The sequence below is a fragment of the Rattus rattus genome, chromosome 3, assembly GCF_011064425.1.
Source record: "Rattus rattus isolate New Zealand chromosome 3, Rrattus_CSIRO_v1, whole genome shotgun sequence".
Classification (NCBI taxonomy): domain Eukaryota; kingdom Metazoa; phylum Chordata; class Mammalia; order Rodentia; family Muridae; genus Rattus; species Rattus rattus.
In genome coordinates this window covers 125,532,837-125,559,756 of record NC_046156.1, presented here as the reverse complement: position 1 = coordinate 125,559,756, position 26,920 = coordinate 125,532,837, and the positions used below count along the sequence as shown (strand labels likewise).

Here is a 26,920-nt window from a genome sequence, read left to right as displayed (position 1 = left end):
GAAGGGAGTGTTTCAATTTGGAAAACCCTATACAACACATGTGGGAAAGAGAATGGGAGGGGAGAGGGAGGGGAGAGGGAGGGGAGAGGGAGGGGAGAGGGAGGGGAGAGGGAGGGGAGAGGGAGGGAGGGAGGAGGATTAGCCTGTGTATGGAGGACTCTGAGCGCCTTCAGAAGAACCTTGGTTTCCTATGAAATCATGATTCTATAAAGAATATCTGTCACAACAGCATAGTGCAGTAAAAGTAATGCTCAGGAATTCCAGGAAGTGTAACAATTGGTTCATTCAAAACCATTAGCCTTCCTCTTTACCAGAGCCTTTCTTAAACTTCCTGGGAGATACTAGACTTACAGTCTTGACCTCAGTGAGTTTTATGTCTTTTGAGCCTCTGTTTTACATTGTTTTACATTTACAAGATAAAGACAACCTGAGAAGACTATAATGAGGACAAACCCATGTAAATGTTCTTATTCAAGGCCCAATGCTTAGTAAACATAGAGGAAAAACAGTTTCTTTTCCCCTACCCCCTTTTCTTCCTTCCTGTCTTTCTCTCTTTCTCAGTCACCCAACTCCTTTGTCCTGGGACTCCATTATCTCTTGAACTTTCCCTGCTCTCCCTGGATTTTCCTACCCCCTTATTTTCTCTGTGTAAACATACTGACTTTACCTGGCCTATGCTAAAAGAGACCCAGAAGAATCATGAACAAATGGTGGTTGTATTGGCTAGAGATTATGAGAAGTGGGATAAAATGAGGAAAAATAATGAAAGGTTGTTATTTACAGAAAACCCATGTATATGGTAGCCCAAGTGCCCTGTGGCTGACCCTGCTCTCACTCCAGGCAGCAGTCATTATCATTTTCTTCTTCCCTGTGTTTGCAGTAGAGTAGCAATAGCCTGAATAGCCTGGCCAATGAGTAGTGGGCAATAGAGATGAGGTGGCACTAAACTTGGAGTTTCTGCTGCAGGGTCCACCGGACCTAGTCTTGTTCACCACAGTGAAACATGAAGTATGGTGTTAAAGTGGGGCATCAGAAAACAGGAGTGAACATGAGGAGCAGAGCCACTGGGACCCGAGAACATGGAGACACTTCTGCTCTTGTAAGCTACTGGCTCTTGGAGTGTTCCAGCATCAAAAATTTCTTATAGAACACCATATTCTAGACCTTGGCTTTCACATAGTGACCCCTGTAAAGGTTTTACTGATAGTTTTGATGGACTTCAGTCAGTCAGTTAGTTAGTTAGTTAATTAGTTAGTTAGTTAGTTAGTTAGAAGCACACACACACACACACACACACAACCATTAAATTGCAATTTAATGAATCTTTTGGGGGAAAGCACTAGAATATGAAATGTAAACTTCGAACCTTGCCTTATTGAGCCTTACTTAAATGAGGACTAAAGTTCAATTCCCATAACCCTGACAAAAGCCAAGAGTAGCAGTACATATGTGTAATCCGAGCACTGGCGAAGTAGAAATAGGAGGTTCCCAGGGGACGGCTTGACAAGCTGTCTAGCTTAATTGGTGAGCTGCAGGCCAATGAGAGACCTTATCTCCATAGAAGTGGACAGTGTTCTTCTTATGACACCCAAGGTTGTTTCCTACATACCTGCTGCATAGACTCATACATACGTGAGCATAAACATATCCTTACTCACATGAAGATGTACACATATATACATGAACATATGCACACACAGTACAGAAAAAGAGATCCACTCCAGATCTACTAAGCCCCATTCTGGATTTTTAGCAGATCTCCAGGTATTTCTTGTGAACCTCGAAGCTGGAGGAAACTGGTCCCATGGGAGTTGGACTTGACGTTAAGTGACTTAGGACTGCAGAACTCCAAGTTGTTCTTTTTGTACTTATTTGTCAATCCTCCTGATTATTTTATAAAGGAAATATCACTTTGAGGCCAGAAAATCTTTACCATTGCACCCACAAATGTTAGTATACATTTTAGCAAGAAAACGAACTTAGCTAGCCTCAGATTCCGAGAGAGGCAAGGGTGGTTAGGCTGATTGTTTTATTTTAACTTCAATGATTATCTTTTGTTCGTGACAACCAATACCAGTTTTCTAGATAAGGTAGTGAAGGAAAATTTTCCAACAGATCTATAGGAAGAATTGTACTTACAGAGAACACACAGTGAGATGTAGTCACTTTGAACTTTCCTTCCAGGTTAGGGAATCATTAAACGATTTGGCATTCCTGACCTCTTTACTCAGCATCACTCATTAAACAATTTTATATACTCTGCGAGGAGAGTACCCTATTTATTATACATTTGTGGGTGAGATGGGCATGTTCAGAACTTACTTTTAGAATTCAGAGATCTAGTATAGAATTGAAGATAAGTAAATATCCAGTCCAATTGGTATCAGGATTATTGACTTCCTTTGTTTAAAATAGTATGTATGGGAGGAGTTATATTATATGTGTATATTGTACATGTGTACTGTGGCGTGGGTGTGTGCGTGCAGCCAAGTGTACATGGGAAACACCAGAAGTCAGCACCAGGAGTCTTTCCTAGATGGCTCCTCACTGACTCGGAAGCTCTCTGGCTGGCTGCTCACTTAGTGCTGGTCTGCACTGCCCCTTTCTAGGACTGGAGTTACAGGCACATACGTGCCACTCCCATGAGTGCTGGAGATCTATACACAGGTCTTCACAGCTGTGTAGCAGGCACATGATGAGCTGAGCTCGCTCTCTCCAGCACACCTTCAAGGTGACCTGACATATCAACATATGAGCTTCAACTCGTGCCTTCCTTTTTGAATCTTCCTCAACCCAGAAGCACTGCTACCAGCCAAAGGGCATCAGCCTCTCTCTGGCCAGAGTGCTACAGTGGCTTAGACTTCTTAGTCTCTGAATCTGTCAAAGGCAAGAGCACCAGTGAGCTTGGAAATCTTCTAGGGAAATAAAAAAGCGTAAGACTTTCACCTTCATGAACCAGAAGACAAAATTAAATCGTTGTCTTAAAGCCTCCAGCCAATCCCTCCCTAACCTGACTATCATTAATTCAAGTAGTCCAGTCAGAGGGTTGGCACTGATGACCCTGCTGACAATCTGTACTAGCAGAAGGGTAAGATGTCCTGTGCTCATATTTCTTCATATCTGGTCTCCATCATTAAACTGAAAGGGAAGCCCCAGGACCACTGAGGCTGTTGCTGTGTTATTCTCCTCAGGGTCCTAGCATGCACAGCTTCAGTACCAGAGAGCAGTAATCAGTTTTGCATTATTGATGGCTACGTCCTAAGTACCACAAATATGTATTCAACAAGTTAATCAATATTTCTATATAGTCCATTTGCTGGAACAAGAAAATTAAGATGTAGCCTGTCCAGATTTAATTAGAAATGTCACCATTTAAGAGTGACAGTATGACGTGTGCTTATCCTTACTGTCATGCATGGCTCTAAATATGTGGCAATATTTCTGTTCCAATAATGCCAGGGCTTCTGAGAAGGTCGGTATTCACCAGGAGCTTTTCAGTAAAGAAGGAGGCGAGAGGGACCTTATCAAGAAAGCATGTTGAAGTGTGACCTTGTGTTGCAATCTGTGTAAGATCTGGCCCTCAGTTTTCCTACCCTGCCCTTTGCTGCCCTGGCTAAAACTATCTTGGGCATTCAGAACTGATTTGTCTCTAATTAGTCCTACACGATTCCTGTAAAGGTATCCCAGATCTTCTCAAATGCATACTTATCCAAGAAATTGCTCATAAAGGCATTGATGTTTAAGGTCAAATTAAGTGACTTCGTATTTAATCGTCTATGTGTTTCCTGACAGCACGGCAGAGGTGGATAGGGAGCCAGAGGCAACGCTTCGCCTAGACACATTTTAAAGTAGTATGTGCAGGAACATTGATGGCTCCTGGCTCTATGGTTTCCCTGAAAAATAGGGAAGGCCTAGATAGGCATCTAAAGGTTATTGAAGGGAAGTGTGCCGGGACTGGGGGTTGGAATTGGCTTAAGGGTGGCAGATTCTCTTGTTGGTGTCTGGGTTTGTTAGCCATGGATTAGAAAACAGTTACCACCGTTCCAGCTAAGGTTCCAGAAACTGCTCTTGGGATAAGAATGTTCGGGATTTGGAACTGACCCATCCTTTTTTGAATTACCAATCTAAATCCTGTTACGCTGAAATGTGGGAACAAAATCACACCACTTATTAAGTATTTGCTGCGGATTCTGCCTGGTGTTCAAAAGATAAAAGTCATGGTTGTGCGTGAGGAGATATTAATTTTTTAAAAAATCCATCTCAAAGGAGAGTGTTACTAATCTCTTAGGCCTGCACAGCCCTTGAGTTTCAGACACACTTGTAAACTTACAGACATGGAGACTTCTCAGTCGCTGTCCCTAACAAACCCCAGCTTCCCTCTCCTAAACCCATAAGGCACCTGGACTAAGACTTGGCAACACTTCCTGCAGGCCACAGTATTATTATGTATTTGTTTATATTTTACCACTATAGACTCTCATAGGCTAGTGATTAGCCCATCTGAACAACACAACTGTCTCAGAGAGTAGACATTCTCTGCCCATTTTTAAGATAAAGCTCAGAGGCCTCGGGCGATCAGTCAAGGATCACGTGAGTGCCCTCGAGAGCCTGCTTCAGCATCCCAAATTCTGACTTTTCCACTTCACCCTTTCTCTGCTACATCTCACAACCTTGTAGGACCTGAAGAAGTCAGAAATACTATGAACACCTAGTTAGAAGCTTAAGTCATCACGATGGCTCAAGAAGGCTCCCGTAGACCCAAAGCAGTGATGAGCCTGAAGTAGGTGGATGGACCCAGACTGTCCTGGCCATGACTGGATACGCCAAAGGGAAACCCTCCTCAGCTTAGATGTGAACTTGCCCTGCATGAAAAGACAGCAGCCAGCCAGCAATCTCCCTGAACACAACAAGCTTAGTAGCTTTTCTCTCTAATGGAAGAGGTTTCCATGTCATCAACTCCCATGTATTTTAAGGGCTTTGACAAGGGTCTAAGAATTTATGAAGGTACCTTGCTTCAAATCAGTCTGCTCAATATATGTTAAATGATTCACTTAATGGGGTTAGATGTACTAGGACCATCGAGTCTCTGTTTGTTTGTTTGGGACAGATCTTATAGCATAGCTCTAGCTGGGTTGGAATATTTTTTAATTTTGTAAATCCCTTTCATTTACTTTTTGGCACCTTCGCGAATGTGTGAAGCACTTGCAAACATTTCACCTCACCATCCCCTTTCCCCCATCCTCCAGTCTGGAACTTGCTATGTAGATAAGGCTGGCTTAGAAGTCACAGAAGTCCTCCTGCCTCTGTTTCCAAAATGCTGGGATTAACGTGCACGCCACCACACCTAGCTAGTCTATATTGTTCTGAGATAGATGTTTCCGGGACACCCACTTTAAGGAACCAGTGTAAATTAAAGCTGTATGAATCTCCTCTGAGCACTTAGCCCGAATCACTATCTAACCTGACCTCATAGGGGACCCCTTTTCTGTTCCAAAATATATCTCCAGTCCTCCGATACACACATAACATGCTTCTTGCTTTCTGAAACTTATTATTGTTTTAATAGAGGCAAGAGAAAGAGTCATTTCCTGATCTCTGCGTGTGTCCAGCACTGAGCTAGGCAACTTCAAGAACATGTCAACTCTCTCTACAGGTCCTAGGAGATGTTCATTTCACAGACAAGGGAAGGAAAGCAAGAAGCTAAACGCTACAAGGTCACAGATTGAAAATCCTTGTAGGTCTTCAGAAACCTCAAATCCATGAAATGCTGTGGACTCTAAAATGAGCTTGATCTATTTGAGCTTCTGGTCTTGTCTTCTTTGAGAGCTGAGAGAGAAATCTCCCCATCCCTTGTTTTCAGTAACGTTGAGGTAGGGGAAGACAGTTAAAAGTACCATGGCCTCTTCAAGGATGTGTGTATTGGGGCCGGAGTAAGGGGTAGGTTCCAAGGGGCAGGAAGCAGGCCTAGCTGGGTAGCTGAATCCAGGAGATGTGGAGCTGCTGGCAGAAGTCATCCCAAACAGCACAGCGACACTGCAGAGTCCTACCCCACCCTGCTTTCCCAGGGCATAGAACTGCCCGCAGGGGCTCCTCTGCTCCCAGCAGCGGAAGAGACAGGAGGCTGGAGGCCCCACCTGGAAGTTCAGGAAGGCGGGTGAGGTGTAGTGAGTGACAGACCCGGGGAGGTGGGGGGTGGGGGGGAGTGATGCTAGGACTCAGTAATGGAAGGGGCTGGGTTAGCCACGTGATGGCAAGGAGGCGGAGATAGGCAAGCTGGAGAGCAGACTGGCAGGCGCGGGAGGGGTGCGGAGGGGTTTCGATCTGAATAATTGAGGAGAGATTCAGCAGCAGCCGCTGCCTCCTGCCTTCCTTTATCACCACCACCGCCTCCATCTCAGCTGTAAGTGCAGACCGCCGGACATTAGCATCCAATCCAGACCATCACCTCCAGCCCCTCTGGTGAGTGGATGCCCCCTTCACCACAGTCTGTGCCCCCTCTGCGGCCCCTCTCTTCCCAGCCGGACCCCCGCGACTGTGATGAACCACGGAGCTCCAGACACCCGCAGGGAGGAAGCGGGAACATGGCGCGGAGGTTGAGGGCAACCTACGGGAAGGGGATCCCTGGAAAAAAGAAGGAGCGAGGTCAGGGTCGCGCGGGCTCCCGCTGGGAATGGGGCCCCGGTAACGTCCGCGATGTAGGGACGCGCGGGAGCTGGCAGGTGGAGCGCGGGCTGGCGCAGCCTCCGCCGCGGCGGGAGCTGGAGGCTAAGATGCTGGGAGCAGTGTGGCCTCCCGGGTCTCCGCAGTCGCGGGGCCCATCCTGTCCTCCAAGCCTATGCATGCACCTGATGGGGCAACTGGGCTCTCGGTCTGGGACTGAGCCCTTGGAAAAAGGAGAGGTGTTTTCCGGGCTGCAGTCCCAGAGGAAGGCGGGGACATCAATCTGTCCTTTTTACCAGAGCAAAACTCTTCAAAGGGACTACAGGAGAGCCCGGCGCCCCGACTAGGCTGGTGCGCCACGAGGGGCATCTGTCCCCGGCCAACCGGGAGACTGTTCGGCGAGGAGGATGTGACGGGAGAGGTATCCGGGTAGGTTCCTGCCTAGAGCCCGAGGCTCTGGAGAGGACTCTTAGTCCGCACTGCTTCGCCTCTTTAGCATGGTCTTTTCTCCAGCCCCAAAGTAATTTAGTTTCCCACGAATTCTGAGGGCCAGAGTAGGGTGGCGTGGCCCCGAGCCTCCACTGAGTCACCCCTCCTCCCCCGCCAAATGTGCATTTTACATCACGATCGAACAGTAAGGTAGAAGCTGTCAAATGACTGACAGAGAAAAGATGAGGGAAGGTGGGAACAGCACGGCTGTCGCCTGTTCTTGGTAGTGATTCCGCTACGTGTGAAACTCGGTTCATTGAGAGCTTGAGACCAGAGGCTCAAGGGATGTTCGCATGGGTGGCAAAGGCAGTGACTGGCCAGAGTAGCTAAGGGCCGAGAGGATAACCTGCCTCCCTCCCGGCTGAGAGAGCAGGGGAGCCAAAGACAAGATGCTGTACCTCTGTCCGTGGTGCTGAAAGTTGTGTGCTGCGAGGTAAATATCTGGGTACTGGTGGCATCCGCGCTGGCTGGCCAGCTTTCCCCCGCAAATGAGATCTAACACCAAAAGGGCATTGTCTCACGTTTACCAAGAAAACAAGCGAAGATCCTCTGCTTTCCCAGACTTTCTGTGGACATTCCCAGCATGTCTGGGTAGAAAGAGAAGGGGGACCTGCCGTTCCAGGATGTGGCTTAGATGATCTCTCATTCTGCCTGCTCTGAGCCGTCCGGTTCATAACGTGTTGAAAAGGCCGTTAAGGATGCTGTCCTGATAAACACTTCTGTAGCTTTTAGGAACCAGAGAGCTATAAGGCTACAGGGAAAAAAAAGTGAATTAACTAAAAAGGAGATGGATTGGGGCTTGGGTTATGACTTTTCTCTCTTTACGCTTCTCTTACCACTGTGTGGTTTTTGCATCCTCCAAACGCAAATTTTAATATAATGTAGGTTTGTTTCTTTAACTAGCGTCCCATGGGTAAGATGAAAAAGGGGCTGAGGCAATGGTGGGGGGTTGGTAAGAGACTATTTACTGAGTACCTACAGTCTGCTAGACAATACCATCTCATTTAAACCTCACGCCAACCTTTAACACAGATGGAAAATCTGAGGTTAGGGGTCTTGAATCCAGAGGTTGCATTCACTCTGTGTTCTGCTTAGCTCCCATGTCCAAGTCACTTTGGTGATCTTATTCATGCATGTAACTTTCAGCAGCCGTGATGAGACGCGGAGATACAGTAAATGACAAGGGAGGGCTGCTTTCTCCTTCACACGCTCCATTCTCTCTCCAATCATTTCTTCTTTAATCTGCTCACCCACCCGCTGTCACTCACCCCCGCCCTGCCAACTGTCTTGTGCTTGCTACAACTGTTCACGCGACTTGAGCTCCAGGTTTACAGAAACAGGTTGGATGCTAAACCAGCAGGCTTTCCTGGAAGGACACGAACTAGAAGAGTGGGACAGTGCGTCTGGGAACCCAGATACGCCTTCGTTCTAGATTCGTGCTGCTGTATTGGGGCTAGAATGGTGGTGAATGTGTGTGTTCGGCAACATTGTTTTACAGAAAGCATAATGTGGGAATGCAGGGATCTCATTCTTCCCGGTCACTTAATTGAAGTTAGTATCTGCATTCTGCAAATGTGTTCCAGAGCCAGTACCCTTCTCACTCACCCACAGGGCCTAAAATGCTTATGCACAGTGCCTCTTGTCACCTTTCATGGGACATCAGTATCACGACATAGCACAGATGCCTAACATGTAGACAGTTATTTCTCTCACCTTTTTCCTCTTCTGGTTCCACTCCAGTGTCTTCGGCCTCAGTGTCCCTGGAACACACAGTCAGTCTTTGGTGACACGTTTCCCATGAAGCAGTTCACAAACAGGGATGGTGCTGTGGCTGTCCTCAGTATACCCTTGTTATCTAACCTTTCCCTGACCCAGTCCAACGGCACCGTTTCCCCAAAACTGATGACACTAAGCGATTCTCCATGCTTCAAATGGACTTGAAAAGAGGCTCTAACATAATCTAGAAAGAAATACAAATCACTAAGTAGTGCCAGTGTTTATAAAATGCTTCCCACAGGTTAGTCACGATGCTAAGTCCTTTCATCTATCATTTCTTGGGGTCTCCCTAATTCTCCTAAGAACTGAGCTTCATCCGAGGTAGTCCTGAGGTTGCTGGCCACCCCAGCAGACTCTGACAGCTCATTCACTTCTCCTTGCTTCTTTTAACAGCCTGTAGTAAAATCTCATCTTCATTCTTTGGATCCCGTAGCCCTGGTGAGTAGACATTTTTACACCGAATTGATGGTGCTGTTTTGCTCCAGTTTAGAAATTCAAATTCAATCCAAATGGCACTGAAATGCAAATGGATCCTCCATTTGTTAGCCCTTCCTCAGAGATCCCCAAATGTCTTCTTAATGCCATTGCCAACATTTGCCTCAGCCCCTCCCGAGGCCTAGTTAAGGCATAACTCGTATTACATTCACATTAAATAACCCCACAAGCCTAAAGACGCTACTGGCACTGTGTTCTGGGTCCTATGAGCCATAATCTTAAATCGTATGGAACCTCTCTGTCCAGTATGGTGGTCAAGAGCTACATAGACCCATTTAAAGTCAAACTGTAACTAAAATATGTATAAGTCAGTATCTCATATTTCAAGTGCTCACCGACCATAGGTGACAAGTGATTATCTTGTCAGAAGGTCTGTTAGACAGTGCCACTTTAGAAAGTGCAAAAACAAAAACAAAAACAAAACAAACAAATAAACAAAACCTCACAGCAACAAAGAACTAGGCATTGAGAGAAATTAAAGATTTAAGACTCTCTTTGAAGCTTCTGACCAGAAAGGAGAAAAGAATACTTGTGCCTACTGTGTCTCTAGTCCCAAAGATGGGCAGAAGTCCAGCCAGCAAGGAGCTCCCTGTCAGCTGTGAGGAGCTGGTAACCTCAGGAGTTTGCTTCCCATAAACTCTGTGAATGGGGTGGGTGGTTTGGTTTGGTTTCCTGAGTTCCAAACTAGAAGTAACCTTACTCTTGTCCAGAGTTCAAGTACATAGTCATGTGTGTCTGTCTTGTCTTAGCAAGCACATTGTGATAAGCCGGGGAGTAATAGGGGGCTTAAACCAGGAGTACGGGTGCCAGTTGGTGCCATTACACACCCTTCCTAGACTCCCTTCTCTCATCTGTAAAACATTCATGGGGTTTCCATCGCTGCCCCAGACAGTGTGGGAAGACTGAAGAACAGCGAGGCGAGAGTACTTTTAAGGCGTGTGGTTGAATGCAATGGTTGATCATTACAGATATGATAGAGCCAGTGCCCAAACAGGGTAGTTCAGGCGGAATGGCTTCTGCATGTATTTTAAATATTTAATAAGAATACATTTTTTCACCTTTATCTTTATTTTTGTTTAAAAAGCAGAATGTTGAATTTAAAATTTTGATTGTTAAAATTTCCCATTAGTTAGGTTCTATTAATAGAAACTGTGCATTGCTTATAGTTTAGTTTATTTGAACCTGAACATTTCCCTCTCAGGAAAAAAAAAAAGGTCATTAAGTAAAGGGTTTTAGTGTCTCAAAGAAAACTGTTATGGTGTTAGAGATTCAGAAACAAAGAAAAAGCGTATTATGGGTTTTTCCTCAGTGCAGACGGTAAGAAGGATTAATTTAAAAGAAACATTTTATTACTAATGAAATGGGTGTCAACCCATCTCATAAGTGTGAACAAAGATGACCCTATCTCATGCATTGATTAAACCAAAAGAAAGGTACAAATCTATTACTTTAACTGAATTCTTGAGGCTGCATTAAGTATCCTGGCCTTCAATAGGAGCATTTGTAATGTGATTCTCTAGTGAAATCTGTGTGGGTGGTCAGTAGAACTCAAGGATGCAGCTAGCATGGACCCCCAGCCTAGCATCTATCCCTGTACTTTGTTTGATGCTATTCCTGCCTCAAGTAGGAGAGCTTTCATGTGCAGCCATGGCTTGTTCCAAATTTGATTCTTAGCCATTCTCCTCTTTCAACACTAGGCCAACATGGGGCTCAGATAATGTACAAGATAAGCCTGCAGATGAAGTTCCCCCGGCAGATGACTGCTTTCTTTAGAAACATAGAATATTAATTCTTTGAGAATTTCACATACGCAGGCCACATACTGGATCATATTCACCGCCTTCCCCACACTCTTCCCCTCAACGCCTCTCAGAGATCTATCCACCACCCTACTCCTCCCTACTTTAATTCTTGATTGCATTTGTTACAGCTGTTGTTCATCTTGAAGACTTGGGGAAGTCCTCTTGATGCTACATCAGCAGAACCCTTAAGAAATCAAAATGAGATTGCCTAAGAGGAATCAGACTCTCTGGCAAGACATTTTCTTTCTCAGCCATTTTGGCGTGATGAGGAGATGGGTGGTGACTTGCAAGATGCTCTGCCAGGGAAGCAGATCAGACAGACACACTCTTGGGTGGTGGCCAAGCGTTCATTCTCAGGCCTTCCTCACACGTGAAACTACATCACTAAAGGAAAGATTATATTCTGAAAGGCAGATGACCCTGACCTGGTAAATCACCTTAGTTTAAACAATCGGCACTTTCGGTTGGAAGTCAATTATTTGCATAGTACAAAGTGTTTGTTTTGTGGATGGGCCTAGGTTTTCAAAAAGCAGAAATGCTGTTACCCTGAGCTGAAATGAGCTCAATATTCTGTGTTTGTTAATTAATGGAATTCTCTGTTTTTTTTTTTATATCGAAAGGACAGAATTGATAATTTAGTTCTGACACTGGTCTGTAGAGCATGCACTCAACCATTTAATCAATAATGTAGTTGAAAGTGGTCCTGTCCTGGCCCAGACGCACAATGGCAAGGGTGCTTGAAGTCTTACAGCCTGGCCCAGAGGCCCTCAAAAGAACCTGCTGAATTCAGGATATCATTCATATGCTTACTGGCCATAGCCAGCTGGCGAACCCTCTCTCAAGAAATTAGTATCTGGGGCTACCGAGGTGGCTGTGTGGTTAAGGGCACTTGGAGAGGACCTGAGCTTAGGTCACAGCACAAATAAGTGCCTCACAACCAAACTTAACTCCAGTCCCGAGGAACACGACTCCCTTTTTCTGACCTCTGCAGACACACACATGGCACACAGACAGACATGTAGGCAAGATGCTCATATGCATAAAGTAAAATTACTCTTTTAAAAAAAGAAATGAATATTTCCTAAGCTAAAGAGAAGGTTCAGAGAATAGGTAAAGTATTTGCTGTGCAAACACGAAAGCCAGAATCTGGATCCTGGGAACCTATATAGAAGCCAAGCATGATGGCTTCTGCCTGCAACCCCAGAGCTGGAGGACAGGGATGAAGAGAGATCCACAGAGCTTGCTGACCACCTAATCTGACCAATCAGTGAATTCCAAATTCAGTAGAGAACAAGAGGGAAAGATACCCCACATCAACCTGGCCTCTACCCATGTGTGAACCCTCATACACACATGCACATGCATGCATGCACAACAAACACACACCACAACCACACGTTGCACATGCATGCATGCAACACACACACACACACACACCACAACCACAAACAAACACACACAGAAGCAACAAAAAATGGATGTTTTCATGGTACAAGCTTTTAACAAATAAAACAGGACACAAACCTAGAACACCACAATTTATTCTGATATTCACAGTGCCTCAGTGAGTCGCAGAAAGTAATACTAGTCAAGATAGTCTAGTCCTAAGAATTATGTCATGCTGACACCATCAAAGGACAGGGAACACGTCAGCTGCTGGGTCTTGGATTTCACTGGGCTGAGGCAACTCCATAAGCTCTAAGCTTAGATTGAGTTGTGTGTCTTCTTCTATTTTCCTGTCGCTTTTGCACTTTAACTTGTCATTTTTCTTGACAGGATTTGGTCAGCTTTCATGGTAGTGACAGGGATTGCTATTGTTATGAATTCAGAAGAAACACAGGGTAGCACGAAGGCAAATCCATTAATTACGGGAGAACCCTAGGGTCTGATGGCTCACAGACGGGTACGTTTTCCTGGAATAACCAGGTCTGCTTTTAAGGGTGTTTACTGGGAGGGAGGGAGGGAGGGAGGGAGGGAGACAGAGAGAGAGACAGAGACACACAGAGAGAGAGACAGAGAGACAGACAGGCAGAGACAAAGACACAGAGAGAGAGATCATTCAGTACAGCTCATCAATAAACAAATGCTTAGAATTAATTGATTCTTGTTTGTCAAAGGCAAAATTTTCCTACCCAGTAAGCCAACTTACAAGTGAGCAGGCTGGTCTCCACAGCCCTTTCATTGTTTGAAATGTTTTCCCCCTTTGTTTCTTCTGTTTTATCAGTGAGAAAAAAAAAAGACTGGACCCAGGCATTGAGCATTCTGCAGATAAAATGGTCTTCCTAATTTGTCTTCACTGATGGTTTATTAGAAATTTAGTCTCTACCAAATATTGTTATACTGCTATGTTGTAACCACTACATAATCCATCTCTCTTACTTTATGCCCACAGAAATCTAAGCTAAGCATAGTCATCCAAGTTAGTGGCAAAGGGCTCCTTTCTCTCCAATCACTGCATCTCTAAACATCATGCATCTTTCTGTTACCCATGACAGCTCAGTTAGGCAGCAAGTTCAAGTCCTCCTCTCTCTCTCTCTCTCTCTCTCTCTCTCTCTCTCTCTCTCTCTCTCTCTGTGTGTGTGTGTGTGTGTGTGTGTGTGTGTGTGTGTGTGTGTGTGTGTGTGTGTGTGTTCCAACTTAGTAAAGTAGCCCCAGGACTCACCAGCAAGTCGATTAGCTATTGCATAGGCCAGCTTCTGTCTGTGTGGGTTTAGTTAATTTGGGAGGTGAAATGGTCTATGAGTCTAAAGACCTGGTTTCCTTCTCAACTTCCAAGTGTACAACATTTGAGCCAGCATCACTTAAGGTTTCTTTATCTTCTGGGGAAATGGTTCAGTCACAGAGGGGTTTGCCAGGCAGGCATGAGACCCTGAGTTCAATCCTTAGAACCTACATAAAAGTGGAATGTAGTGACGTGTACTTGTAGTCCCAGTGCTGGGGAGGCAGAGGCATGCAGACCAATCCCTTGAGCTCACTAGACAGCCAGCCCAGAGGCTATCTGAGAAAATAGGGTCAAGAGGGACTGAGGAAAAAACCCTGGGTTTGACCTCTGACACACACACACACACACACACACACACACACACACACAAACACACATACTCACAAACACACTAGGATCCTCAATGCAATTAGAGTTGAGAAAATCTTGGATGGAAACTTGCTAGTCCAGAAAATTGTGCTTGTGTGGGAGGATTCCTGGTTTCTTCTAATAGCAATGGTTCTCAGCCTGAGCAGTGCCACCTCGATAGCAGGCGTTTTTCATTTTCATGGACACTGTCTTAGTCACTGCTCTATTGCTGTGAAGAGACACGGCCATGCCAACTCTTATGAGAGAAAGCATTCCACTGGCAGCAGGCTTCCAGTTTCAGAGGTCGAGTCCATTGTCATCATGGTGCAGAGTGTGGTGGCAGGCAGGCAGGCATGGTGCCAGAGAAGCAGTGGAGAGCTACATCCAGAGAACAGAGAGACAGACAGACAGACAGACAGACAGAAGCAAACAGGCAGACAGACAAACACTGGGCCTGACATGAGTTTTGAAGCCTCAAAGCCCACCCCCAGTGGCAAGCCTCCCCCACAAGGCCACACCTACTCCACCGAGGACACACCTCCTAATCCTTTTCAAATAGTGCCACTCTCTCTGGTAACTAAGCGTTCAAATATATGAGCCTATGGGGGTCGTTCTTATTCAAACCACCACAGACACGGAGGAGAGAGCATGTACTGAGTACACTGGCCAAAAGAAGCCTTCAAAATAAGGCTTGTTCCATGCAAATGCTAGACACGCTCTCCTCCACGACCAACGCTGCTCTAAACTGTGTCCTGCTCTTGGTTCCTAATCATCAATTGGTACAGAGAGAATTTATTCTCGGTCGCCTCCCTGAGGTGAAATACACCTTGTGTGAGATATGAAACAACTCAGAAGCTTTACCAGGATCCTACAGATTTTATTAAGAAGCTTTAAAAAAAAAAACTGGGTCAAAAATCAGTGTTTTAAAATCATCAGGGCTCAGTGGGTACAGGAACCTGCCACCAACCATGACAATCCCAGGGACCCACATCATGAAAGGAGAGAGCTGGATCCTAAAGTTGTCCTCTGGAGTCTACACACATGGCATGACATGTGTGAATTTGAACATACCTGAGTACATACATGCACATACACGCACAAATTAAATAAATGTAACAGAAATTTTATTTAAAGAAAAATAACAAACCAGCTTCTAAAAGCTTCTACAAGAAGCCCTCTCCAGTTTCAGTAGGGCCAGCATGATGTGAAGCCCAAAGGAAAGATTTGGATTTAGGACCCAAAATAGTAGGTCATGTTTCTGAACAGTGCCCTCCTTACGGTTTGTTGGTTTATGGCTTTTCTTTATGATGCATGGAGTTATCTAGAAACCCAAAGCTTAGACCCCCTTCCCAGCAAATACCGGTAGCAGTCTGACAGTGGGAGGGGCGTGAACGTCAGCCGTGGCATATACGGCACACCATATGCTACAACATGCTGTGGAGGAATGTCTGAAGAGACCAGAGATTCTCCAGTGGATAAGTGAGGAAGGAGGAAGGCTGCTGAGGAAATTCGAACAACAGACGTGCTAGCCATGCAAACAGGAATGACACACACAAGGACCGAGGTGTGGCCCTGGGCATGGCAGGAGTCTGGAGAGATTTGACTGCAGTGGGGGTGGGGCTGTTCGTGTCGCCTGGAGATTATCCTTTGAACAGAGTGTTTTCAATAGTGTTTTAGGCAAACCACTGGAGCCAAGTCTAGTTTGTGGCATTCACCAGAGTCTAACCCTAGAACTAGAACCCTAGAACTAGAAGATATTTCAGAAGTCATCCCAGCTATCTCCTCTCCCACTTCACAGCTATAGATACTAAGCTTCAGAGATACTGAGTTGTCCAAGGTCAGCCTCAAGTGCACACCAGTGTCAAGACTTCAACTCAGTGTTCTCTGCACTCTGCCTACTCCGCCATGCCGTCAGGAACCACACTCATCACCTGAACATAGTCCAGTGACACTGAGACTGATTTTAAACACCAAAGAGTCTCTATGTTTTCTGTTGCTTATTATTAAGATAAGATTCTTCCCTACAGCCTGGTAAGGATGGGGTCTCTGGCTGTGCCCACATGAGTGCATCCTCAGACGTGCATCCTCCCTCAAAAGGGCACACTGGCACACTAGCACGCCTCTCAGCCCCCACCTCCCATGTCCTCCCTTGCCTCCTCGCTTCAGACCGACAGGGATTACAGAGACATAGCCTGAACAGAAGGGATCTTAATCTCCAGTGATTCTGTCTGTGCTTGTGTATCACAGCCCATTTTCTACATGAGAGAGCCTTCAGAAAGATGAAGCAGCCTGAACACATCAGATGCAGAATTGCAGATCCCAGAGCTCTGACGAGATCTGTGGTACAGTTCAGTTCCTCACCTTGCATCAACATAATTCTAGTAACTTATCCAAGTTCATAGTATAATATTTCTTGTCTCAGTCAAATCAATCTGAATACTTGAGATTCTGAGATCATCTGTTTCTTACCTTCCTTGTCTTGCTATTTTTCTTTCATCTCTAAGACAACTCACATCTGGTACAAATTATCTAAGCTAACGAACTCGCTTTCCAAGAGTAAGAACCTGGACCCAGAGAAGGAAAGCCACTTGCCCACTTTTGCGTGGTTAAAGCAGGATTACAGTTAGAACTGTACTCTGTCAGGATGAGCATATTTTCCTCCATAACAAACTGCTTTTGCCAGGTCGAGTCTCAAAAGTCCCTTCCCTCTCGTTACCCAGCCCTCCCAGAGTAAACCCAGAGACCTGTCTACATGGTGTCCACGGGTTCGTGTCAAAACCTTGTCAAAAGTTGCTACAGCTTCCTCTCCACCATTCAGTACCAGTTCATACATCCCATAAAAAAAGCTAGCTAAGAAAACACTTAGAAAGCTTTCTGGTGCAGGGAATACGTAAAGTCATCGTTCTGACAATGACACCACAACAAATAGTAAACACACAGAGACAGAGGCCAGGATCCCTGCAAATCCTGCAGATTTCCACCCACCATTCAAAGTAAGGTGATTAGAGAGTCAAGAGGCAGGCAGTAGAGTAACATGCAGAAACCAAGAAAGAGAAACAATACAACTCCAGACGCTTCTCTTCCTTGGAAGCAAGGTATTTTCCCTGAGTTAACCAGTATAATGTATTTCATATTGTATGTACAAATGTATGCTGATAAAATTTTTCTGACCCGTGGCACTATATTGTCTAAATTGCTTCTGAGGAATCATTTAAAGGTAAAACTTAGATTGTGTCTCAGTAAAGATTACACTGAGAAGAAGCTGATCACTGACATGAACATTTGCAAGTGAAGATGTGTGGACAGAGGAGTAGACTATGGGACACGCTGTGACACAGTACAGCTTTCAAAACAGGCATTTTCTATGCTTTGTTTTGCTTTATCTGGTTGTTCATTCGTTTTGTTTTGGGAGGGAGGTTGCAAGGACAGAGAGTGGGTATGAGGAGATGGGGAGATGAGGTGGGACTGGGGTGTTATGATGTGAAACTCACAGAGAAGCAATAAAATTTGAAGAGAAGAGAAAAGAGAAGAGAAGAGGTCAGGGAGAGGGGTAAGAATTAAAAAAAATAGCTTTCAAGGCAGGGCTTTGTAGGGCTTTATTTTCTCTCATAAACCTATTGTGTACAAAAACTTGTCTTGATCAGTTCTGCCAACACCGATCTCCCAGAACAGAACCAAGAGATGCTTGCCAAGCCCCCAGAGGCTGACTTGCATACACAAGGTGCTGATCTCACCATGTATGGGGTGACGTCATAGCCTAACCCTGCTGTAGAAACCTCAGAATTCATGGAGCTCCGTGGATAATCATGAAGAGGCTGGGTGCTTCCTGTGAGAGAGCTATCGTTTGCACTCTGTGCTGAGTCTGTGTCTCTCACTTCAGAAGATATTATGGTCTGGCCTTGCTCTGAGCAAACCAGCAGATAGCTTGTCCTAGCCAGACACCTCCACTCAGGACCTTGACATTTGAAATTTAATATGGAAAACAGTCCTAGCCTGATAACAACTCCTTTTCAAAGTGCAGATGGAATTGGCTCTCATGTGGGTTCGGTTTTTGGTTTGTTTGTTTGTTTGTTTGTTTGTTTGTTTGTTTTAACCAGCAACTCCATTGCTTCTCAAACAGGCCGAATAACCTGATTTTCTGGCTGTCTTTGCTATCCTGTGCTGACCAGCTATCCTGGCCCCAAACAGGAATAAACTATGCAGACAGTCTGGGATTGATTTTAGATTCTGTCCAAGTCACAAAGCTTTTGACACACTTCCCAGCATCCTAAGGCAGAGAAGGAAAATATCTGAATGAGTATAAGCCGCCGTGCCAGAAATAAATTCTTAATATAGACAACTAGAATATGCCACTATAGAGATCAGCCATCAAAATAGAAGCGAGACATTTTTCCTTCAGTGTAAGCTTAGCATATGTGTACTCTGTCCTCGCCTAAGCGCAGTCCCACCATCAGTTATAAGTGAAGACTATTGTGCTATCCCGGTGCCTGCAAGTCTGGTGCTTTGGGAGGTTAGGGCAGGAAGATTATGAATTAGAAGTCAGCCTGTGCTTCAGAGCAAAACGTTAACTCAAAAAAATAAGTAAGCAAAAAACCCCATTGGACAGCGGAACGTTGTGATGTCATCTCTTCATGCACCCAGCTCCACGAGAGCAACAAACTGAGTGTTCTTGGCATCGAGGCCATTAGGGAGGACTTCTGATCATCTCAACAAGTACATTTACACGCACTTGGTTCATCTCTGAATTAGGTGATGCTGTTTCCCTTCACAAATCAGTGTCGGAATTGAAATGAGTCTCACAGCAGTGAGTTAGGATTGAATGTGTTATCACATAGCACAGCCCCATACCCACCCCCACCCCTCCCATCCCGGGTTTTGAATTCTCTCTGAAGCAGATCTCTCCTATCTCAGCTCACCGTGGATACCAGCAGTAAGATTAACTAACGAACTTACCACTACCTTAGCCGCAGAGAACTGGACCCAGGTTTGCAAAGATTCGGTTTGAAACTTTAGATAAGTTGCACAGTTTCTAAGACTCAAGTCACTTCATCTCAGGGGAAACGATCTCTTTGTTCATTTACTTACTTCTTCATCCAACAAATGTGCTTTAAAAATGAAACTACCAGTGAGGACAAACTGCTGATAAAATGGGAGCCACAAGCCATGACATTTTTGTTGAAATAAAAAAAATAATGTGAAATCCCAGCCCACTGGGATCTGCGGAGGAGGACATTCACAATTAGTGCTTTGGGGATGGTGTCTTAATTAGGGAGGTGCTTCGAATTCTTCTTGTGTAACTGCCAGGGAAACAAGTCAGACTTAGGAAAAGCAGAGACTTGGAGCTCAAGATTCTCACAAGTAGGATTTGTGGAAAAGAGATTTTTCTCTAAGCTATCTAGTACATGGTGTATCTTTAGACTCGATTTAATAATTCTAGAAGCTCAGGTTATATTTCTATATGCCAGGGACTCATTTCTTACAGGTGAAACAAAACCACGGCACAGAAATGAAAGCTGGTGGGAGACGGAGGCACACGGGGCACTGAAGGAAACTGGGAACGTGGGATTCGAATGGCCATTTTGTTTCATTTATGAGAACTGTGGTGTTTCCTTATCTGGTAGAGTATACTGTCGAGAAAATATTGAGTGAGTGTCTTCATTTCATTCCCCGTTTCTGTGATAAAATACTCTGACGAAAGCAACTTCAGAGAGGACTGGTTTGTTGTGGTTCATGGTTGGGATTACAGCCCACCATGGCGGGGATGACACGGCGTCTGGAGCTTGAGGAAACAGCTCACATTACCTTTGTAGTTGAGAGGCAGAGACGTAGCAATGTCTGCTTGTTCACCCTCTTCACTGTATGCACTCCAGGATTCCTCTATCAGGGAGTCAATGGTTTCCACCGAGTAACATGGGTCTTCCACATCAATGAAATCCCCACAAGCATGCCCAGAGGCCCATCTCCCAAGACATCCCAGGTTCTGTCGAGTTGACAATTAGCGAGAACCATCAATGCAAAGAGTAAAAAAAAAACAAATCAACAAGAAAAGGAGAGGGGAGAAATTATCTTTTTTGTAGGGCTGTTCTATATAGGGAAGACAGGGCTGGGATCATCTGCTTGTAACTCCCCGAGTCGAAGCTTCGTCAGTATCTTGGACAAGTTCATGGAAATAAACGAGTAAATGGCCAGCCCTTCTCAGTAGCAAATCATTCCATTAGTCGCCAATTTCCAGTAATCAGTTGTGGAGCAACCATCACGAAGCCATTAACTGATAGATTTTCCCTAACCATGCCTGGAGGCCTAATTCACACACAAGAGCCACATTTGGACTTGCAGGGTAATTTTCTCTTCAGGCAAGGCACATCAAAGCTTTTCCTCCCATAAGACCAAAACCGGATCAAAATCAAAAGGAATCCACCGTCAACAGAAAATAAGGTAATTTCCAGCCTAAACTCACAGCTCAGTGCTCACATAGGGCCAGGTTCTTGTTAAGGTGTCAGATAAAATACATCCTCACAGGCTGTTTAAGATAGAGCTTGTTGCATGATCATCTGATTGACTCACTTTAAATGCTAAAGCAAAACTCGAGATATTTCATTTCCTTTAAAAAAGACTTATTTCATTTTTAATGGTGTGTGTGTGTGTGTGTGTGTGTGTGTGTGTGTGTGTGCGCGCGCGCATTACAGGCAGTTGTGAGGTACTCTACACAGGCTCTTGGAGCAGAACTCTCACAGATGGTCTTCTGTGAGAGTCGTACATGCTCTTAAACACTGGGCCATCCCTCCAGGCTTCTGCTTTATTTTTAAACAAACCACAGTGCAATACTTGTTTTGCTTGGGGGTCAGCTGCTTACAATTATAATTATCATTAATTATTATTCTTATTTAGATAATTGTTTCATGGCAAGCTTCATGACTGTGGGACTAATAAAACGCACATCTGCTGGTCATTGAGTTCTGACAGAGGTGATGAGTCTAGAACACCTGCAGTGGGGTCACCAGGGAGGGATCGTAATTGGAGGGTGACAGAAGATTTTAATAAGACTGGATGAGCTACAACTTGAAGGGAAGGAGAGGAGAAAACCCAGGAATGGTCAAGCCAACTGAAAATTGTGTAAGAGACAGACCATTGCTCGGCTTGTAGGAACCGGGGGCTCTGTAGCTGTGTTAGATAATAGTGGACCATTTACCCCCATGTTTGGAAAGAGCCTCAAGGCCGTCAGAAAGCTAAAGGGAGCGTGCTGTTTCCCTCCTCTACCTTATAAGAAGGCCCCCTTTCTCTCTCATCTCAGGAGCCATTCTACTTACAAAGGGATTGGGGAAAATGAACAGAGCTGCAGAGAGGGAGAAAAACCAGATGAGCTTGGCATACCTAGAACCAAGAAAATTCCAAAATGGTGGATTTGGGTAGTGGTTCCATCCTAGCCATCCAGTGACAAGAGCCTGGCCTCACAGACTACAGCACCCATTGTCCTTCTGGTCCTCTGATCCTCATCTGTATGACAGGAGGGCATCCTCACATTGTAGTTGTTTCCTTCTTGGAAGCAGTCTATTACTAACGTAAAGATACACTTCCCTGATTATGTTCCATTCAGCTCTGTTTCAACGTGGGCCCAAGCCTCTGGGGACTAGTTTTCCTCATTTTCTGTTCTACCCTCCACTTCTTGGTTTTTTCCCATTACTTTCCCACTGTGGCATTTTCCTCCTTTTGATGGTTTTCTTCATTTTTCTATCAAGAGCTTGGAGGAGGCTGCTTCTTCAAATCAAGAAGCTGAGGACTGACTGTGTTATCTACAGGACAAAGAGGCATGAAAGACAAGCCAACAATCTCTTCCCCACACCATTCAGTGGGAGGCAGCAACCTTGTAGTAGCAAAGGAATGCATTCTTTCCTCCCTGCTGACTTAATTTTTAAAATGCTTTCTTTCTTTAGCAAGCTTCAGGCTCCCAGATAGTCTGTAAAATTCTCCTCACTCCCTAGGATCCTACAATGATAACTATTGTTGCTCCCTTTTCCTTGGAAAAGAGGGTAATGATTTATACAAGTCTATTCTAACTGTGATTGGAAATAGTCACCATACACACACTCACATGCACACACAAGTTCCTAGCCTTCTTTCTGCAATGGCCCTATCTAACTTTGACCTGACTGAAGGTCAGAATAACCATGGCTGCCTCCTTCTCAAGAACAGCCAGACTGATTGGTCAATGGCATCTTCTCCTGAGCCACAAGTGCACTGGAGTGCCCTCCCGTTCCTGCCTTGCTCATCTTTCCCGGAGCTGAGCAGGGTCTCCCCAGCCTACTCTTCTCTATCTTACTCCCAGCCCCACTCTCTACACAGTGCGTGGACACCTCCATTCCTTCTTATGCCAGCCCAGTTCTCTCTCCTCCTGCCCATAACAAGGCTATAGGCTTCCTCTCGACAATCTAAGATTCTGCGAGAAGAAACAGACCATAAAGTTGAAAGGTATCCTTAAAGTAAATAAAGAATTCCACTGGGTTCCTGAGCTGGAAACCTGAATCTTCAAATAGTCCACAGCTGAGGAGATGAGGAAAGTGAGCATTACTGAGGAAGTACTTGGCAAAGTACAGGTACATTAACATTAAGGTCAACCGACCACCCAGAACAACAATGGTATCAGGTCAACCGACCGCCCAGAACAACACCAGTATCAGTGCCTGTCCTTGGTTGATTCTATCGCTGAGATACAATACCCGAAAAAATCAACTTAGGGGAGCAAAGATTTATTTCAGCTCATAATTCTAGATTGTGGTCCATCACAACAGGGAAGTCACAGGCACTTCATGACATCAGGCCATACCACTTCCGCAGTCAACAGCAGAGAGAGTCAGTGCACGCATGCTTGGTTTACAGCTAGCTTTCTCTCCTCTTACAAGGTCTAGGGCCCCAAACCAAGGAATGGTGCTGCTCTTAGACATCAAGATATCCTGAACATCAACTAGCAATCAAGACAATACCCCCCACAGACCCAGCCACGCCGATCTAGACACGCACTCATTAAAATTCTCTTCCCAGAGTCTCTAGGTTGTGTTAAGTAGACAATTAAACTGACCAATCAGTGTCTTGATCTAGAATGTACCAGGCATTTCATACCATTAACAGGAATTTTGAGAATGATTCTCAATGTTAAGGCAAGAAAACTATGACTTAAACAAACAAACAAACAAAAAAGACCTGTAAACAGGTAGGCAAGGGAGAACTGACTTCAAAAACTGAATAGGACTAAAACACAAGCAACATAAAACAAGACTAAAACCAGTAAATTCTTGCCTCTGGAATTCTGGGACCACTGCCTGTAACTAGCAGTGTGACGCACTAGGTTTCTGGTTCCTTGCCTGTAAAATGAGATCACCAGCCCTGACCCCACGCACATCACATCGTTTCTGTTTCTGTTTCCTGTGTATGAAATGAGATTACCAAATTTAATTATTCCTTTCAGAGCGTGTGGTCCATTTGTCATATGCCTCCTCCACAGGGCCAGCACCCCTCCTCAACAACCAGATTTCTATATAGGAGAGGGCACTGCACACTGTGGGAAATGACTCAGAAATAATTCTGCTCTCCAAAGAGAACCTGTCGTTCCTATGGCTGTGATTACACACCGCTCAGGCTGGCTTAGAGAGCACTCATGGCTGTTTATCCCCCTGCCACTCAGTGGCACTCTGACGACATTTGAGAGGGGAGGGGTGTGCTAAATACTGTCACTCATGTGTGTAAACATCATGAACTCACACAAACCTTTTTCACAGGAACCTGTTATAAGGCCATATAGATGTTAGATTGGGCTGGAATCATCAATAGTCAGGGATTCTTCACTTAATAAAGGGAATGCTATCAGAGCTAATGCACTGGAAATGGCCCTGGTAAATGCAGCTGAAAACCAGGGACAGCAGGTGTTATTTAATGCAAAAATACGACGATCTATTTGCAAAAGCTTGCATTATTCACAGACTCAGAAACAGTGTTTGTTGAACTAATGCAAGCACATCTTTTATGCAGCAAAAGGCCCCCAGTACAAATCTATTCAAAACACAGAGTGGCAAGAGAGAGCAGGGAGGTAGAAACAAGATGTAAAAGTGAGCATTCAGCTTACAGAAGCATCAACGTGGTGTGATGTCTTAAAATGGAACAGCGCTGAGAGAAGAGAGAATGGCATCTCATAGAACACTTTGCATTAAACAATCAAAACGTAAGTTCCCTCTAAGCCACCTAGAGTATCAGCATGGCCTGACATGTCTATCAGGCTCACTGCCCACAACAACCAAGAGGTAGAAACAACCTAAGTTGATGCAAATAGTTCCACTGTCTGAGGAATGACACAGAAAATGTGGTCCAGACACAGCTGAGAATCCTCCATTCACGAGAGGTGTGAGATCCTGCCACTTGCATCAATGCGGCTTGCACTGGAGGTCTCTGTATGAGACAGAAGAAGTCAGATATAGAACCACGAGTCACATATGCTCACACTCGTATGGAGACTCTTAAAACATGGATCTCAGGAAAATAATCTACGAAGCTGAATGTCAGAGGGTAGTTACCAGAAGCTGGGGAGGCCATACAGAGGAAAGACAGAAGATGTCGAGCAAGGGGTGTGAAGTTACAGTTAAAAGGAAGAATTTGTGGGTCTCTGCATCTGTTTCCATCACCTGCTGGGTGGAGCCTCTCAGAGAACAATTATGGTAGGCTCCTGTCTGCAAGCATAACAGAATATCATCAATAGTATCGGGGGTGGGCTCCCTCTTATGGGATGAATCTCAAAGGTTGGTGTCCCCATCTCTACATTGGAGGTCTTGCCAATGACAGGAGGTGGTCACTTCAGGTTCCATATGTCCTGTTACTAGGAGTCTTAACTAGGGTCCCCCTCATAGATTCCTAAAGAGTTCCCCCTGTCCTGGGTCTCTAGTTCATCCCAGAGATGCCACCGGTCCAATTAAGGACAACCTCAGGGAATCATGTGGAAGACAGGGAGGAAGGATTGAAGGAGCCAGAGAGGTCAAGGACACCATGAAAAAACCTACAGAGTCAACTAACCTGGGCCAACGAGTGCTCACAGAGGCTGAACCACCAACTAAAGAGCATGCGTGGGCCCTCGGCACACATGTAACAGATGTGCAGCTTGGTCTCCGTGTGAGATCCCCGACAGCAGGAGCAGGGGCTGTCTCTGACTCTGAGGCCTGCCTTTGGACCTTTCCCCCTAACTGGGCTGCCTTGTCTAGCCTCGAAGATGCAACAAGTCCTACAGCAACGTGATATGCTAATGGAGGCTGATAGCCATGGGAGGGCAAGACAAGGGTAAGAGTTCGTGCCAGGCTGTTGAGCAGTAAGACGGTTAGAGACAGCAATGCACTGACTGCACATTTCGGGAAGCCGGGGAAGGAGCCAGTGAGACAGCTGAATGGGTAGAGGTGCTTGCCACCAATTCTTATGACCTGGGTTCAATTCCTAGAACCCACTGGATGGAAGAAGAGAACTGACTCCCTTAAGTTTTCCTCTGACACATAAACCATAGCCTACACACATACATACACACACATAATAAAGAGAGAAAGAAAGAAGGAATTTAACTAAAAACTAGGAGAAAATTTTGAACATTTTTACTACAAGTAAATGATAACTATTTGAGGAGTTACATATGGTTAATCAGATTCAAACATTATACACTGCAGACTTTAAAATACCTCACTATTCCCATGAATAGGTATAATTTGTCTTAGGCATCAAATAAAAGTAGGTAAAAAAATATCAGCAGGGATCTTTGGTCATTACGTTAACTCTCGAAGCTAGTTTAACAAATGAAAACAGTGCTCATATCTCTTTTCCCCTACTTTTTGGGGGGTAGCTGAGAATCAAATCCTGGGCCTCCTGTACCCAGGCAGTCTTCGCCACTGAGCTGTATCCCCAGTCTAGAAACATCCCTCACACCAAAGCTTCACAGTGCCCAGATAATGTTTTCCCTGAATCTGAAAGTCTTGTCACTCACTGTCTGTGTGGCTTAATAACCCAGCCCCGTCAGTGGAGAACATGTACAGAGAACCAGGGTTTCATAGGATTGGGCTTGTCTTCCTATCTCTGAAAGTGATTGGTTCCTTTGGTTATAATCGTGCATTGTGTGAGGGTAGAATCCTTCTTAACAAAGCCAACCAGTGTGGCCTCCCAAAGTCTAGAGAATAAGGGGGAGGCAGAGCAAGATACAATCTGTGCACTGTGAGTTCGATCTGCTTGGTTGTTTTGTGTGCATTTAGTTACTGGTGTGTGTGTGTGTGTGTGTGTGTGTGTGTGTGTGTGTGTGTGTGTGTCTGTCTGTCTGTCTGTCTGTCTGTCTGCCTGTCTGTGTGTCTGAGTGTCTGTGTTTGTGTGTGTATGTGTGTGTGTGTGTGTGTGATTATAGGGGGTGTGCATGCTATGGCACACCTGTAGGTTCAAGAGGACACCTTTCAGGAACTGGCTCTCTTTGCATCATGGGATCTGGCACTTTTGAGCCATCTTGCCAGAACCATATTTGCTGGTAGTGATTTGTTTTGATAAATAGACCTTCATTAGAACATGGGTGGATTAATATTCCTTCCTTGAATAATGAAGACTAGCCAGTGTTTAGGTTGAACATAAA

At 45.0% G+C, this 26,920-nt stretch overlaps 1 protein-coding gene across 3 annotated transcripts in view; it reads left to right on the top strand.

Moving 5' to 3' along the window:
* The first annotated feature begins 6,329 nt into the window (after positions 1 to 6,329).
* The window catches only part of Slc7a14 (solute carrier family 7 member 14), a 104,765-nt gene continuing 84,174 nt past the window's right edge, over positions 6,330 to 26,920 (top strand). The window contains exons 1-2 of one of the 3 annotated variants that reach the window (XM_032898573.1): positions 6,356 to 6,400; positions 6,519 to 6,642. The gene's annotated coding sequence lies outside the window, so the exon portion shown is untranslated. Of the gene's footprint in view, positions 6,643 to 26,920 lie in introns of all 3 variants that reach the window. The other 2 variants (XM_032898571.1, XM_032898572.1) reach the window with 2 other exon arrangements.